General features: G+C 44.3%; 1 protein-coding gene across 3 annotated transcripts in view; it reads left to right on the forward strand.

Annotated features, from left to right (window-relative positions):
• SPATA6L (spermatogenesis associated 6 like) overlaps positions 1-14,291 on the forward strand; it is a 93,413-nt gene extending 79,122 nt beyond the window's left edge. For all 3 annotated transcript variants that reach the window (XM_073669132.1, XM_073669140.1, XM_073669135.1), the window contains exon 14: positions 14,153-14,291. The gene's annotated coding sequence lies outside the window, so the exon portion shown is untranslated. The remainder of the gene's footprint in view (positions 1-14,152) is intronic.
• The last annotated feature ends 502 nt before the right edge of the window (positions 14,292-14,793 follow it).

The raw sequence follows: 14,793 nt of genomic DNA on the forward strand, positions 1-14,793 counted from the left end.
GAAGAAAAAAATTATTTTTAATTTGCAACCTGATGGAGGTCAGTATAGATGGACTAATAGACCAAGTCCCACACACTGCTAGAAGCCCAAATATTTTTTCAGAGCTAGATGCAGAAAAAAATTATTTTTAATTTGCAACCTGATGGAGGTCAGTATAGATGGACTAATAGACCAAGTCCCACACACCGCTAGAAGCCCAAATATTTTTTCAGAGCTAGATGCAGAAAAAAATTATATTCAGTTTGCAACCTGATGGAGGTCAGTATAGATGGACTAATAGAATGATGCTATGCCCAAAAGATTTTACTTCACTAGGTGCAGTAAAAAAATTGGTATTCTATACACAGGTGGTATATCTTGCAACACAGATAGGCTACTCCACTGACTAACACACTCTGCAATAGGCCAAAAAGGATTAGCTTTGCTAGATTCAGCCAAATGCTGTGAAAAAAACTTGCACAGCACTGGCACAGACCTGCCTGGCAAAAACTGATAGGAACTGATGTAACCTAGTCCTGAAAAGGACTCCAATTACAATTAGTCTTTACTCCCACAATCTATCTATTTAAGAGCACAGACCTGCCTGATAAAAGTCGTAGGAAATGCTGTAACCTAGTCCTTAAAAGGACTGCAATCACAACTATTCCCTACTCCCAAGCTATCTGTATATTTGTGCGAAAATTGGCTTGAAATTAACAAGGTATAGCGCACACAGCAACAGCGGTGCCGTCTAACACGCAGCTGCAGCAGTGAGAAAATGGTGGCGACGGGGAAAATGGCTTGGTCTTATAGGGCAAGGACATGTGACATACACTGCCAATCACACATGCCCTTGCTTGTGTGAAAAAAAGCACTTCGCTCCGTGTGTGCGCTGCTGATAGGCTGACAGATTGCACCTCCCCACTGCAAATGCGGGAAAGAGAAAAAAAAATGGAGATCTTCATTGTTCCTGCAGAGATCCATCCCCTGCCCCTCCCCCCGCCCCGCTGTACACTCAAACTGCGTATTAACATTAATTTTCATCATTACTGAGAAAAAATCCAGTTATGATTTTGGTGCACGAACAGTTATCGAACATAACCTCGAACAGCCGAATTTTTCTCAAATTGTTCGTGTTCGCCGACCGGCTCGAACACCGCCCAAAACAGCTCGAATTTGAGATTGGCGAACAGTTCGAGTAGAACAACGCTCATCTCTAGTAGGGACCTCCTGCAGTGACCATGTAATTAAAAAGGAGATCTGCTCTGAGAACCCACCACCAAGACTCTGATTTTTTTATTTAGAGGTGGAAAAGTACACTTCCAAGGCAAGAGCTCCCTCTGTTCAAAGCACTGGTCCCAGACATTTTGGAGCCAGTGGTCAGTGATGAATATTGGGGTTTGCATCGATCCAATATTTTTTTTCGATATATTTTCGGCGTTGTAGCGAAGGGACGAACATAGCGCATTCACTCACATCTCCGTGGAAACAAGAAAACAATATCTACCGCCTGGGACACCCAGGGGTGAAGATATCCTGAAGTTGGGGATCTTATAAACTTCCAAAAGACCTAGCACATCCCACGATAAGCCCCTGTATGAGCTCACCAACGGGAGCTATGTGGGCTTAACTTTGATCTAATGAAAAGCTGAATTTGGGCTTTTGTATTTTGTCAGTCCTGGAAGGTACAGCCTGCTGTAGTTCTGTCTATTTTCTTAAGGAGTACCTTCCTCTGCTAAGTGAGCCATTTCCATGACACAGTTTTAGTACTTTTCTTTTGTTATTTATTTTACTCACTTACATAGCGCTGTTAATTTTACAGCGCTTTACAGACATTATTGGCACTGTCCCCATTGGGGCTCATAATCTAAATTCCCTATCAGTATGTATTTTGGAGTGTGGGAGAAAACTGGAGTACCCAGAGGAAACCCACACAAATACGGGGACAACATACAATGTTCCCATTTTGTAACATCTTTGTATATTTTTTTAGAAATACTGCCTACCTTTCCAGATTAAAAATATAAAAATTAAAAACTTTGTTCCACTTGTTCTGTAAAAAACACCCCTGAAGCCATACGCTACCTGTAACGGGTGTTCATTCGGCCTGTATAAACGATTGGTGGTGGCAGCTAGTAGTTCCTTTGTTATTGTGGAGTTGGCAGTGACCATACTGGAGTACATACATATTGTATATTCCACACGTTGGAATCAGAGGTGTATATACCCTACGCTCACTGTAAGTTCCCCATTAACCCGCCTAGTAGTGGAAACAGCTGCCGCCTTTCCATCACTAGTCACTTAATTGCGTAATTGTCCTGACGATTGGAGGCAGCGAAGTTGCATCTCCCTGACAACTGGCCTTAGCCAAAATGTTTACTTATTTTCTGTGTGGGTGTGGTATTCAATTTTTAATTACCCTTTCAATAAAATATTATATTCGGTAATTTACTGCAATGGGGGTAATTCTGCCCTTGTGAACTAGTATGACAGGACAGATGGAATCTTTAATGAAGCAAATTAAACCTTAATCAGCTATTGCCTTCTGACCCTAAAAAAGATCACTTAGACCCCCCACTTCGTGTTTATAATAAAGTAGACATTAGGTTGGGGTACTTCCAGTGCTGTTAGGACTAAGGAACATAAATTAATAAATAAATCCTCACTTCCCTTTCGTCCTAAAGTGCAGCACAACATTGGAGATTTAACAAGAAGAAACCCCATGCGAAGGGCTCTGTATACTTGATGAACTCAAAATTGACCCCACAAGACTAAAAAGGAAATGACTTAAAAAACAAATGATAAATCAGGGCCTAAATGTCTAAGGACTAAGGCACCTATTCATTATTTGCGTTTTTAAGAAGTCACTTTCCTTTTTGATCTTGTATTAGTTGCCGTTGTTGTCGCCAAATTCTTCAAAATTCCGCACACAATTGATGAATTTGATGCAAAGTCAGGAATGGTCTTTTTTCAGTCTTGAACTGTTTTTGTGACTTTTTGGTGCCAAAATTCGCACATTTTGAAAAATGGCATAAAAATTGTGTCAAAATACTGGCATACTCAAAAATACACCGTGGGGGACTGGTGGGGGGCTGCTCCAAGTTTTGTGACTTTTTTAAAAGTTAATATTGATAAAACAGGCAACAACATCTGGAATCGCTAAACTCTGCTCACAAAAGCGGAAAACAAGAAAAAACAGGCGAGCACATACAGTGGTGTGGAAACGTGTTTGCCCCTTCCTGATTTCTTATTTTTTTACATGTTTGTCACACTTAAATGTTTCGGATCACAAAACAAATTTAAATATTAGACAAATATAACACAAGTAAACACAAAATGCAGTTTTTAAATGAAGGTCTTTATTATCAAGTGAAAAAGGAATCCAAACCAACAGGGCCCTGTGTGAAAAAGTGATTGCACCCTAAACCTAATAACTGGTTGGGCCACCCTTAGCAGCAACAACTGCAATCAAGCATTTGCGATAACTGGCAATGAATGTTTATCTATTGCTTCATTGGGGGACACAGGAAACCATAGGAATGAAAGTGTTTTTCCGAATGGTTACCGCCTTATTTCCTACAAGTAACCGACTTATCCAAGGTACCCCCATCCCATCACAACTGCCTAGCAAGCATCTCCCACAAAGTATCAGACGTATGCTTCTATGGCAGGTAATGCAGTGTCCAGGTAGCGGGTGCACTCCAGCTTCACAGACGTGTCCTGTGTCCCCCAACGAAGCCTCCGAGAAAGAGATTTTACGGTAAGTACCCAAAATCTTCTTTTTACAACGCTCTGGAGGAATTTTGGTCCACTCATCTTTTGAGACATGAGACAACAGGAATTAATTCTTATATATTTATATATACTGTATATGTATCTCTGAAACCAGAAGTTTACATACACTATCTAAAAAGACACATATGTATGTTTTTCTCAATATCTGACATGAAATCAGAATAAACCTTTCTGGTTTTGGATCAATTAGGATTACCATAATTTTTAATATTTGCAAAATGCCAGAATAATGAGAGAGAGAGAGAATGTTTCAAGGCATTTTTATTACTTACTGCAAAGTCAAAGTTTACATACACTAAGATTACTATGCCTTTAAACAATTCTGGACTGCCCATATGATGGTGTCATGTGTTTGGAAGCTTCTGATAGTTTTTTTGGCAATTGAGTTAATTAGAGACACACCTGTAGATGTATTTTACTGCACATCTGAAACACACTGCTTCTTTGTGTAGCATCATGGGAAAGTCTAAAGAAATCAGCCAAGATATCAGGAAGAGAATTGTGGACTTGCACAAGTCTGGCTCATCCTTGGGTACAATTTCAAGATACCTGAAGGTGCCTCGTTCATGTGTTGTCACGCTGTCTCTGTATACTGGAGGTAGGGGGCCTAAGCTGACCCTAAGCTGGGGCCCTGACTAATCCCTCAACCTGGAGGTACTGTTAAAGGTACAGAGGTCCAAGCCGCCAGCGTAACCCCTACCTCCTGAGGATCCCTGCACCTAAGTAATCTAGTCCTGAGAAGGACCCCGATCACAACAAAAGAGGACAAGTAATAATATGCCCACACACAGTACTTAGACGAACGAGACAGTACAAGGGAAAAACCAAAACCACCTTGCATACAAAAACTAAACAACTACAACAGAGGGAACACCAACGGGAAAGGAGATAAATGATAAAGCGAGGAAGGGAAAAACCACTCCAAATACACTTATCTCAGAAACTCCAAATACCACGATCCGCTCTGTAAGTCTGTATGAAATGCTTTCACCGACACTTCCCAAACAGACCAGCAGGCATTTGAAGGAGACTCACTACAGCAGCATTGATTGCAGCTGGGTGAGGCTGGACCTCGTCTAGCACAGAGAGAGAGAGAATTAACTCCCTCACTGCTGAAAACACAAAGCACCAAAAAGTCAGCTGCGAGAAGTCAGGCTGTGTAATCGTGACGATCTTCGTGGCGATACACCCGTGACAGTACCCCCCCTTCTACGAGGGGCCTCCGGACCCTCAGGGCCAGGTTTATCCGGGTGAGTCGTGTGGAAGGCCCGAACTAATCGGTCTGCGTTAATATCTGACGCAGGAACCCACATCCTCTCCTCAGGACCATACCCTTTCCAATGAACCAGGTACTGAAGGGACCGGCGATTAAAACGTGAATCGATGACCCTTGATACCTGGAACTCCAAGTTACCATTGACCACCACTGGAGGGGGAGGAACACGTTGTGAATTTTAAACGTAGGGGGGAGGTCAAGACGGAATGCCACCGGATTAATAATAGAACTGATTCTGTACGGCCCGATGAACCTGGGACCCAGTTTCCAGGAGGGAACCTTAAGTTTAATATTCCTGGTAGACAACCATACCCGATCGTTCACACTTAGGTCCGGACCAGACACTCTCCTCCTATCAGCCATACGTTTGTATCGGTTCCCCATAGTATTCAGATTCTTCAGCACCCCTCTCCATACTGAAGCGAGTGATGAGGAAAATCGTTCCTCCTCAGGAACCCCCGAAGAGCCCCCCCTACTGAAAGTACAAAACTGGGGGTGAAAACCATATGCCCCAAAAAACGGGGACTTACCAGTGGACTCGCTCCGCCTATTATTAAGAGCAAACTCTGCCAGAGGTAAGAAAGAAGCCCAGTCCTCCTGGTTCTCTGACACAAAACACCGGAGATATGTCTCCAAGCTCTGGTTCATACGTTCCGTCTGACCATTGGTCTGAGGGTGAAAAGCCGATGAGAATGACAAATGCATCCCCCGCCGTGCACAAAACGCCTTCCAGAACTTGGACACAAACTGAGACCCCCGATCAGACACCACATCGGAGGGTACCCCGTGAAGCCTCACAATCTCCCCAATGAACACCTGCGCAAGAGTTTTAGCATTAGGGAGAGCCGGAAGAGCGATAAAACGTGCCATCTTGCTGAACCTGTCCACTACAACGAGTATGACCGTTTTACCCGAAGACGGAGGGAGGTCCGTAATAAAGTCCATAGACAGATGAGTCCAAGGACGCTCCGGGATCTTCAAAGGTAAGAGGGCCCCAGACGGACGGGTATGTGAGGTCTTAGAGCGCGCACAAACCCCACAGGACGCGACAAAAGTTACCACCTCCTTATGTAAGTTAGGCCACCAAAACCGACGCGAGAGGAGATCCACAGTTGCTTTACTCCCCGGGTGTCCTGCCAAAACTGAGTTATGGTGTGCCTCGATCACCTTTTGTCGCAACTGATCTGGAACAGTCTCCCCGGAGGTCCAACAGGGGCGTCCCCCTGAGCCTCCAATACCTCCTCCTCCAGCTCAGAGCATACTGCCGAAACCACCACCCCCTCCTGAAGGATAGGAATCGGGTGGTCCGTATTCCCGGCCCCAGGGAAACTGCGAGATAAGGCATCCGCCTTTACATTTTTTGACCCAGGACGATATGTAACGACAAAATTAAACCTGGTAAAAAACAATGACCACCTAGCTTGTCTGGGATTCAGACGTTTCGCGGACTCCAGATATAGCAGGTTCTTGTGATCGGTGATGACGGTGACCGGATGGACTGCCCCCTCCAAAAAATGGCGCCACTCCTCAAAAGCTAACTTAATGGCCAAGAGTTCCCTATTACCGACATCGTAATTCCTCTCAGCGGACGACAATTTTTTAGAGAAAAAGGCGCACGGATGCCACTTACCAGGGGACGAACCTTGTGACAATACTGCTCCCACCCCTACCTCAGAAGCGTCTACCTCTACAATGAATGGCTGTGACGCATCAGGTTGAAGGAGTATGGGTGCTGAGGCAAAACATTTTTTCAAGCAGGAGAATGCTTGACAAGCCTTGTCAGACCACCTAGAAAAATCCGTCCCCTTTTTAGTCATGTCTGTGAGAGGCTTAACCATGGACGAGAAATTACGAATGAACTTCCGGTAATAATTAGCAAACCCCAGGAAACGTTGTAGTGCCTTAAGATTCTCTGGCCGATCCCACTCAAGAACTGCCCGCACTTTCCCAAGGTCCATACGAAAACCGGACGCTGAAACCAGGAAGCCTAAAAACTGGAGTTCCTGTACGGCGAACACACACTTTTCCCATTTGGCATACAGTTTATTATCCCGCAAGATCTGTAACACCTGCCTAACGTGCTCCTGATGAGACACCAGATCCGGCGAGTAAATTAAGATATCATCCAGATATATGACAACAAACTGTCCCACCAGGCGGCGAAAAATGTCATTAACAAAGTGTTGGAACACCGCCGGGGCATTAGTCAGACCGAATGGCATGACAAGGTTCTCATAATGCCCCTCCGGAGTGTTAAACGCCGTCTTCCACTCATCCCCCTCCTTCATCCTAATCAGATTGTACGCCCCCCTGAGATCCAACTTAGAGAACCATTTGGCGCCCACGATCTGATTAAAGAGATCGGGAATAAGTGGGAGTGGATACGGATCTCGGACCGTAATCCGATTAAGTTCACGGAAATCCAGGCAAGGGCGTAGGCCTCCATCTTTCTTCTTAACAAAGAAGAACCCCGCAGCCACCGGTGAAGATGAAGGTCTAATATGCCCCTTAGCCAGACTTTCTGAAATATAATCCTTCATGGCCTGCCTCTCAGGACCAGAAAGGTTATACAACCTAGCTTTAGGTAACTTGGCCTCAGGGAGCAGTTTTACAGAACAGTCATACTCGCGATGAGGAGGTAGTTCCTGACACCCTTTCTCCGAGAATACATCCTCAAAGTCCACCAGAAATGGAGGTAAGACCCAAGGAGTAACCGCACCGATGACCGTGTTCATGCAGTTTTTATTACAGAATTTACTCCATTGGCATATCTCTCTGGTTTGCCAATTAATAACCGGGTTATGCTTAGTTAACCAAGGAAGGCCCAACACTATAGGAGTGGGAAGACCCTCCAACACGTAGCAAGACAACAGTTCTTTATGTATCGCCCCCACTTGAAGTTTTACGTCATGCACAGCTTGCAAAAAACTTCCCTGACCGAGAGGCCTGGCATCGATCGAGAATATGGGGATGGGTTTAGCCAACTCACTCAATCGCATACCTTGAACCCGGGCAAACCGAGCATCAACCAGATTAGCCCCGGCCCCACTATCCAGAAGAACAGATATCCTCTCAGTTCTCGTACCCACCACCACCTCCGCCGGTACGAGAAACTGAGACGAACCTAGGGACGAAATACCTACTCCCAGATTGCCGTCCACCACACAACCTGGGATCAACAGTTTTCCGACGACTCTTCACTCTGCAAGGGACGGGATGGACACCCCCCAATAAAATGTCCCTTTCTCCCGCAGAAGAAACACCTTCCTGTCTTATGGCGCACCACCGGTCCCCTCCCCCGAAATGATGTCCCTCCTAATTGCATAGGCTCCTCTGGACTGACCAGGGGAACCACCATATGAGGGGACCTTGTAGGAGGTGGAGTCATCACAGGGGGTCGAGTTATCCCGCACCTCTCCCGAAGCCGTCTGTCAACGCGAATAGCCAGGGCCATAGCGGCTTCCAGTGACGCGGTAGAGTCATACTGTGCCAACACATCCTGTAATTTGTCGGATAAACCTTGACAAAACTGGCTCCTAAGAGCCGGGTCATTCCACTGGGTGTCCGTGGCCCACCTACGGAACTCCGAACAGAATTCCTCCGCCGGACGATCTCCCTGCTGGATCCTACGTAACTTAGACTCAGCAAGGGAGATCCGATCTGGGTCATCATATACGAGTCCCAGAGCAGCGAAAAACCTATCCACTGACTGGAGAGCCGGGGAGCCCGGGGGAAGAGAGAACGCCCAAGATTGTGGGTCCCCTTGTAGGAGCGAGATGACAATTCCCACCCTTTGTTCTTCACTCCCCGATGACCGAGGCCGCAGCCGAAAGTACAATTTGCATGCCTCCCGGAAAACAAAAAACTTGTCCCGCCCCCCAGTGAACCTGTCAGGGAGAGCTACTTTAGGTTCTGGTCCGGCTTGCTCCTGAGGATGCAAAACCTTGGACCTAACGTCCGCCAGCTCCATGGACAAACTCTGCAACTGCCGAGCTAGACCGGCTACTGGATCCATGGTAGCTGGAGAAAAACTAAGTGGTTCGGTGAAAATGTCACGCTGTCTCTGTATACTGGAGGTAGGGGGCCTAAGCTGACCCTAAGCTGGGGCCCTGACTAATCCCTCAACCTGGAGGTACTGTTAAAGGTACAGAGGTCCAGGCCGCCAGCATAACCCCTACCTCCTGAGGATCCCTGCACCTAAGTAATCTAGTCCTGAGAAGGACCCCGATCACAACAAAAGAGGACAAGTAATAATATGCCCACACACAGTACTTAGACGAACGAGACAGTACAAGGGAAAAACCAAAACCACCTTGCATACAAAAACTAAACAACTACAACAGAGGGAACACCAAACGGGAAAGGAGATAAATGATAAAGCGAGGAAGGGAAAAACCACTCCAAATACACTTATCTCAGAAACTCCAAATACCACGATCCGCTCTGTAAGTCTGTATGAAATGCTTTCACCGACACTTCCCAAACAGACCAGCAGGCATTTGAAGGAGACTCACTACAGCAGCATTGATTGCAGCTGGGTGAGGCTGGACCTCGTCTAGCACAGAGAGAGAGAGAATTAACTCCCTCACTGCTGAAAACACAAAGCACCAAAAAGTCAGCTGCGAGAAGTCAGGCTGTGTAATCGAGACGATCTTCGTGGCGACACACCCGTGACATGTGTACAAACAATTATACTCAAGTACAAACAAGATGGGAATATCCAGCCATCATACCTCTCAGGAAGGAGACAGGTTCTGTCTCCCAGAAATGAATGTGCTTTGGTCCGACAAGTGCATATCAAGCCAAGGACAAAAGCAAAAGACCTTGTGAAGATGATGGTGGAAGCTGGTAAGCTTGTGTCAATATCCACAGTGAAACGAGTACCGTGTCAACATGGGCTGAAAAGCCAGATTAATGTTTGCAAATGCACACAGGAACAAAGACCTTAATTTTTGGAGACATGTCCTGTGGTCTGATGAAACTAAAATTAACCTTTTTGGGCATAATGACCATCGTTACGTTTGGAGGAAAAAGGGAGAAGCTTGGAAGCCTGAGAACACCATCCCAACTGTGAAACACGGGGGGTGGCAGCATCATGTTGTGGGATTGTTTTGCTGCAGGAGGGACTGGTGCACTTCACAAAATAGATGGCATCATGAGAAAAGAAGATTATGTGGCAATACTGAAGCAACATCTCAAGACATCAGCCAGGAAGTTAAAGCTTGGGCAGAAATAGGTCTTTCAAATGGACAATAACCTAAAGCATACTGCCAAAATTTATGGGCAAAGCTGAAAAGGCAGGTGCAAGCAAAGCAACCTACAAACCTGGATCAGTTACACCAGTTTTGTCAGGAGGAATGGGCTTAAATTCAGGCCAACTATTGTGAGAAGCTTGTGGAAGGATATCCCAAATGTTTGACCCAAGTCATTCAGTTTAAGGGCAATGATACCAAATACTAATGAAATGTAGGTAAACTCTTGACTTTGCAGTAAGTAATAAAAATGCCTTAAAACATTCTCTCTCTCTCTCTCTCATTATTCTGGCATTTGGCAAATATTAAATATTTACATACACTACATAAAAACTTTTGGTTTCAACTATATATATATATATATATATATATATATATATATATATGACGCGCCCCCTGGGCAGTGGGGCACTCGGTGCCGGGCCGGTCATTGCTAGGGGAGATGTCACAGTGGCGGTGACCCGGCCCGTGACCCAGGGCGGTCAATCAAAAGGGGAATATTATTTACAGGGGATTTATAGTTTTTATGTACAGTTCGTGACGCCACCTGTGGTATGCGGCTATGTGGAGCCGCCGCTGCGGAGCAGGTCCTCTGGAGCTGGTGTGAATGCAGCAGAGTTGGTTTAGCTCTCCACAGGTAGAGCTTAGCTCCAAGGCAGGGTAGATGTTGCTGTTATGAAGTAGCACTCGTGGTGCAGTGTAGTGCACGGAGTGATGGCGCAGCAGCAATAACTGACAGAGACGGTGGGGTGCAGTCTTCAGGGTTTTACTCACGGTTTTCAGACTCCAAGTTACCAGGGCCAGGGTAACTTCCCACGTCGTCTTGTGCTTACTCAGGGAGGGGTTCAGCCAACCCTCTGGTACCTCCAGAGTACATAGTGGGACCCCCTTCTGTGTGTTCATTCTGGCCGTCTCCCTGCACCTCACACCTAGTGTTCCAATCCAGTGATCGCGGACCTTGTCGGGCGACGTCTTCTCTGTCCCCTGGGTCCTCTATGGCCACCTTCTTGGTGAGACAGATGTGGATTGTGGCTGCAGTACCTGAAATACTGCAGCCTCCGATTTCCTAGTTGAGACTTGAAGTGCTCTGCTAGTTTAGGGACCGGCCCCCTCTGTGCGACCCAATTTGCTCTAACGGTTTCAGCATTTTGAGATTTCCAATACTCTGTTAAAATCCATTTTCTTTGATCTGTATTTAATTTGTCATTATGTGTTATCTGAATTATCTGAAAAGAAAACAGATTTGGGGAGATCTATCTGTGAAAACTAGATCTGTGAAACTGGCTCAGTTGCCCTTAGTAACCAATCAGATTCCACCTTTCATTTTCCAAAGAGTCTGTGAGGAATGAAAAGTGGAATCTGATTGGTTGCTAAGGGCAACTGAGCCAGTTTCACGTTACACCATGTTTGATAAATCTCCCCATCCATAACCTTATTACACTTTCTGTCCACCTACTTTTGGACCACCCCGTATATATATATACAGTACAGACCAAAAGTTTGGACACACCTTCTCATTTAAAGATTTTTTTGTATTTTCATGACTATGAAAATTGTACATTCACACTGAAGGCATCAAAACTATGAATTAACACATATGGAATTATATACTTAACAAAAAAGTGTGAAACAACTGAAAATATGTCTTATATTCTAGGTTCTTCAAAGTAGCCACCTTTTGCTTTGATGACTGCTTTGCACACTCTTGGCATTCTCTTGATGAGCTTCAAGAGGTAGTCACCGGAAATGGTTTTCACTTCACAGGTGTGCCCTGTCAGGTTTAATAAGTGGGATTTCTTGCCTTATAAATTGGGTTGGGACCATCAGTTGTGTTGTGCAGAAGTCAGGTGGATACACAGCTGATAGTCCTACTGAATAGACTGTTAGAATTTGTATTATGGCAAGAAAAAAGCAGCTAATTAAAGAAAAACAAGTGGCCATCATTACTTTAAGAAATGAAATGAAATGAAAAATCTTTAAATGAGAAGGTGTGTCCAAACTTTTGGTCTATACTGTATATATATGATAAGATCTGTTGCTAAGATTTAATATTGAGGTAAATAAAAAATAGAATACTTATCTCTTCCTTGATGCAAGGAGCATTCAGTGTAATGGCAACGCCAGCTGCTAGAAGCGTGCTAAAGATGCTCAAGTGCAGCCAAAATGCAGGGAGAAAAACATGCATAAGGCTGTGTGCCCACTATGCGTTTTTTAAGCGTTTCCGCATCGGCAATTCCGCTGCAGAAACGCTTAAATAATGCTTGGTAGAAGGCCTGCCATGTTCCCCAATGATAATCCGCATGTCCTGTGCACATGCTGCGGAAATTTCCGCTGCGGATTATCATTGCGGAAAAATCCACAGCACTACCAATTATTTTGCGTAATCGCTGCATTTTCGCCGCCATTGACTTGCATTGAATCGCTTAATATCCGCATGACTACATGTACACATGCGGATATTAAGCGATTCAATGTGAGGATGGTACCCAGGTCTGGAGAAGAGGAGACTCTCCTCCATACCTGGGTACCATAGTACCTGTTAAAAAAAAGAATTTAAAATAAAAAAATACATTATACTCACCTTCTGATGGTCTCCATAGTGATGCGTCCTGGCTTCTTGGCGGTCGCGTGACCTGTCACATGACTAAATGACGTCATGGAAGGTCCTTATAGACAACCGCGAGCCGCCCAACACACCGGACGCACCGGAGGAGACAGGGGCCATCGGAAGGTGAGTATAAGGTTTATTTTTTTTACCATTCTTTTACTAAAACTTGGTCACACTATATAAATCCATGGCGGTTGCATGGATTTGTAGTGGGACCAAGTTGTCAAGCACTTTTCCAAGTGATGTTAAAATCGCTTGGAAAGCGCTTGACAACCTGCATGCGGAAATGCATGTGAAGAACGCTTCATTTCCGCATGTCCCTGGCTGGAAAAACGCATGTACAATCCGCATGTACAATCCGCATGTACAATCCCGCATGTGTTTTTTCTGCCAGGGAGATGCAGAAACGCTCAGGAAAAATCCGGAGCATTTCTGCATCTTGGGCACATAGCCTAAGGGTAACGTTAACAACACCTTTATATACTTCGCAGATCAATCTAAGAAGTACGACCTGATAAATTGAAACATAAAATGAGAAAAAGCCAAAAGGCTAAGCAAACCATGGAGGACAGAAAAAAATACATGGTAGGAGGGGCTATGCGGCCTTTTATTGGGTCAGGAGGAACTATCTCGTTATGGTTTAATTTATTTCATTAAAGGTTGCATCTATCTTACTAGTTCATAGGGGCGGAATTATCCCGTAGTTGTGCTGCTGGTTAGGATATAAGGGAATCATCTACCTAATTGATATGTCTGGGCAATTTTTTTGTGTTTAGTGCTATCACTTGCCTGAGACATTAAATTGTTTAGTGGTATTATACTTCAGTATTACCTTCACATAATTTACATATAGGATTCTTTGTTAAAAAAAGAAGGCTCCTGCAAAAAAACACCCAGTAGAAAAAGATACAACTGATTTCTTGTCCTGTGCGGTACCTAGAAAGAAAAGCAGAAGAGATTTGCTATATTTTTCTCATTTTACTCAAAAAAAATGCAATACAAGTTTAATATAAGTTAAAGTCTTACAAAGTAATAAAGTCATATGTGAGGAAGAGCTGTTGGAATACAAGTTTTTAAAGCTGAAGTTAGAATTCGGCTACATTTTGTGTCCTGTTGAATCCTGTTCTGAAGGTGAATTTGATGAAAGGAGCAGCTTTTAACAGGATGAAAAGACGTGGTGTGAATAGTTCCAAATAATGTTACATTTACAAATATATGTTTCATTTGTTTTCTTTTCCTCAGGACTGAAATGATTACTGAAGACTGAAATCTGTAACTGCATATCATGAATTTATGCAAAAGTAAAAAAAACAAAAAAACCTGTGTGCTCATTAATAGAAATATTTATTGTCTGCATGATGTCACATTTGTATCTTTTTTTATTAATTGAAATATGTTTTATATATCACAAGCAATGCTGAATTATAATAAAAAACATTCAAACCATTTTTGGCCTAATGTGTTCATTTTATGGGTTTGTCTGGGCTGAAACTTAAAGTCCTCAATCACCCTGTGTGATGGCAGACCGTCGAGCCATGCACACTTTCAGGATTTCCCTGTGTTCCCGATGCGGGTGGGCAGTGACTTGACAACATGTGTGCAATTTGCATGGTCTCATGGTCAGATGCACTGGTAGACCAAGGAATCTTAGTGTAGATGATGAAAGACACATCATGCGTACTTCTCTTCGAAATCAGAAGATGTCCACAGCACCATCAGCTCAGAACTGGCAGCAACCAGTAAGACCCAGCTGCACCCATCTTATGATCGAAGAAATCTGTACAAAAGTTATCTTTATAGAAGAATTATGGCCAAAAGCCATACGTTTGACTTGGAAACAAGACTAGGCGCCTGAACTATGCGTGAAAACATAGGAACTGGGG

This window comes from Phyllobates terribilis, unplaced genomic scaffold (assembly GCF_046119375.1).
Source record: "Phyllobates terribilis strain yellow unplaced genomic scaffold, ASM4611937v1 Scaffold_1__5_contigs__length_1240528914, whole genome shotgun sequence".
Lineage (NCBI taxonomy): Eukaryota > Metazoa > Chordata > Amphibia > Anura > Dendrobatidae > Phyllobates > Phyllobates terribilis.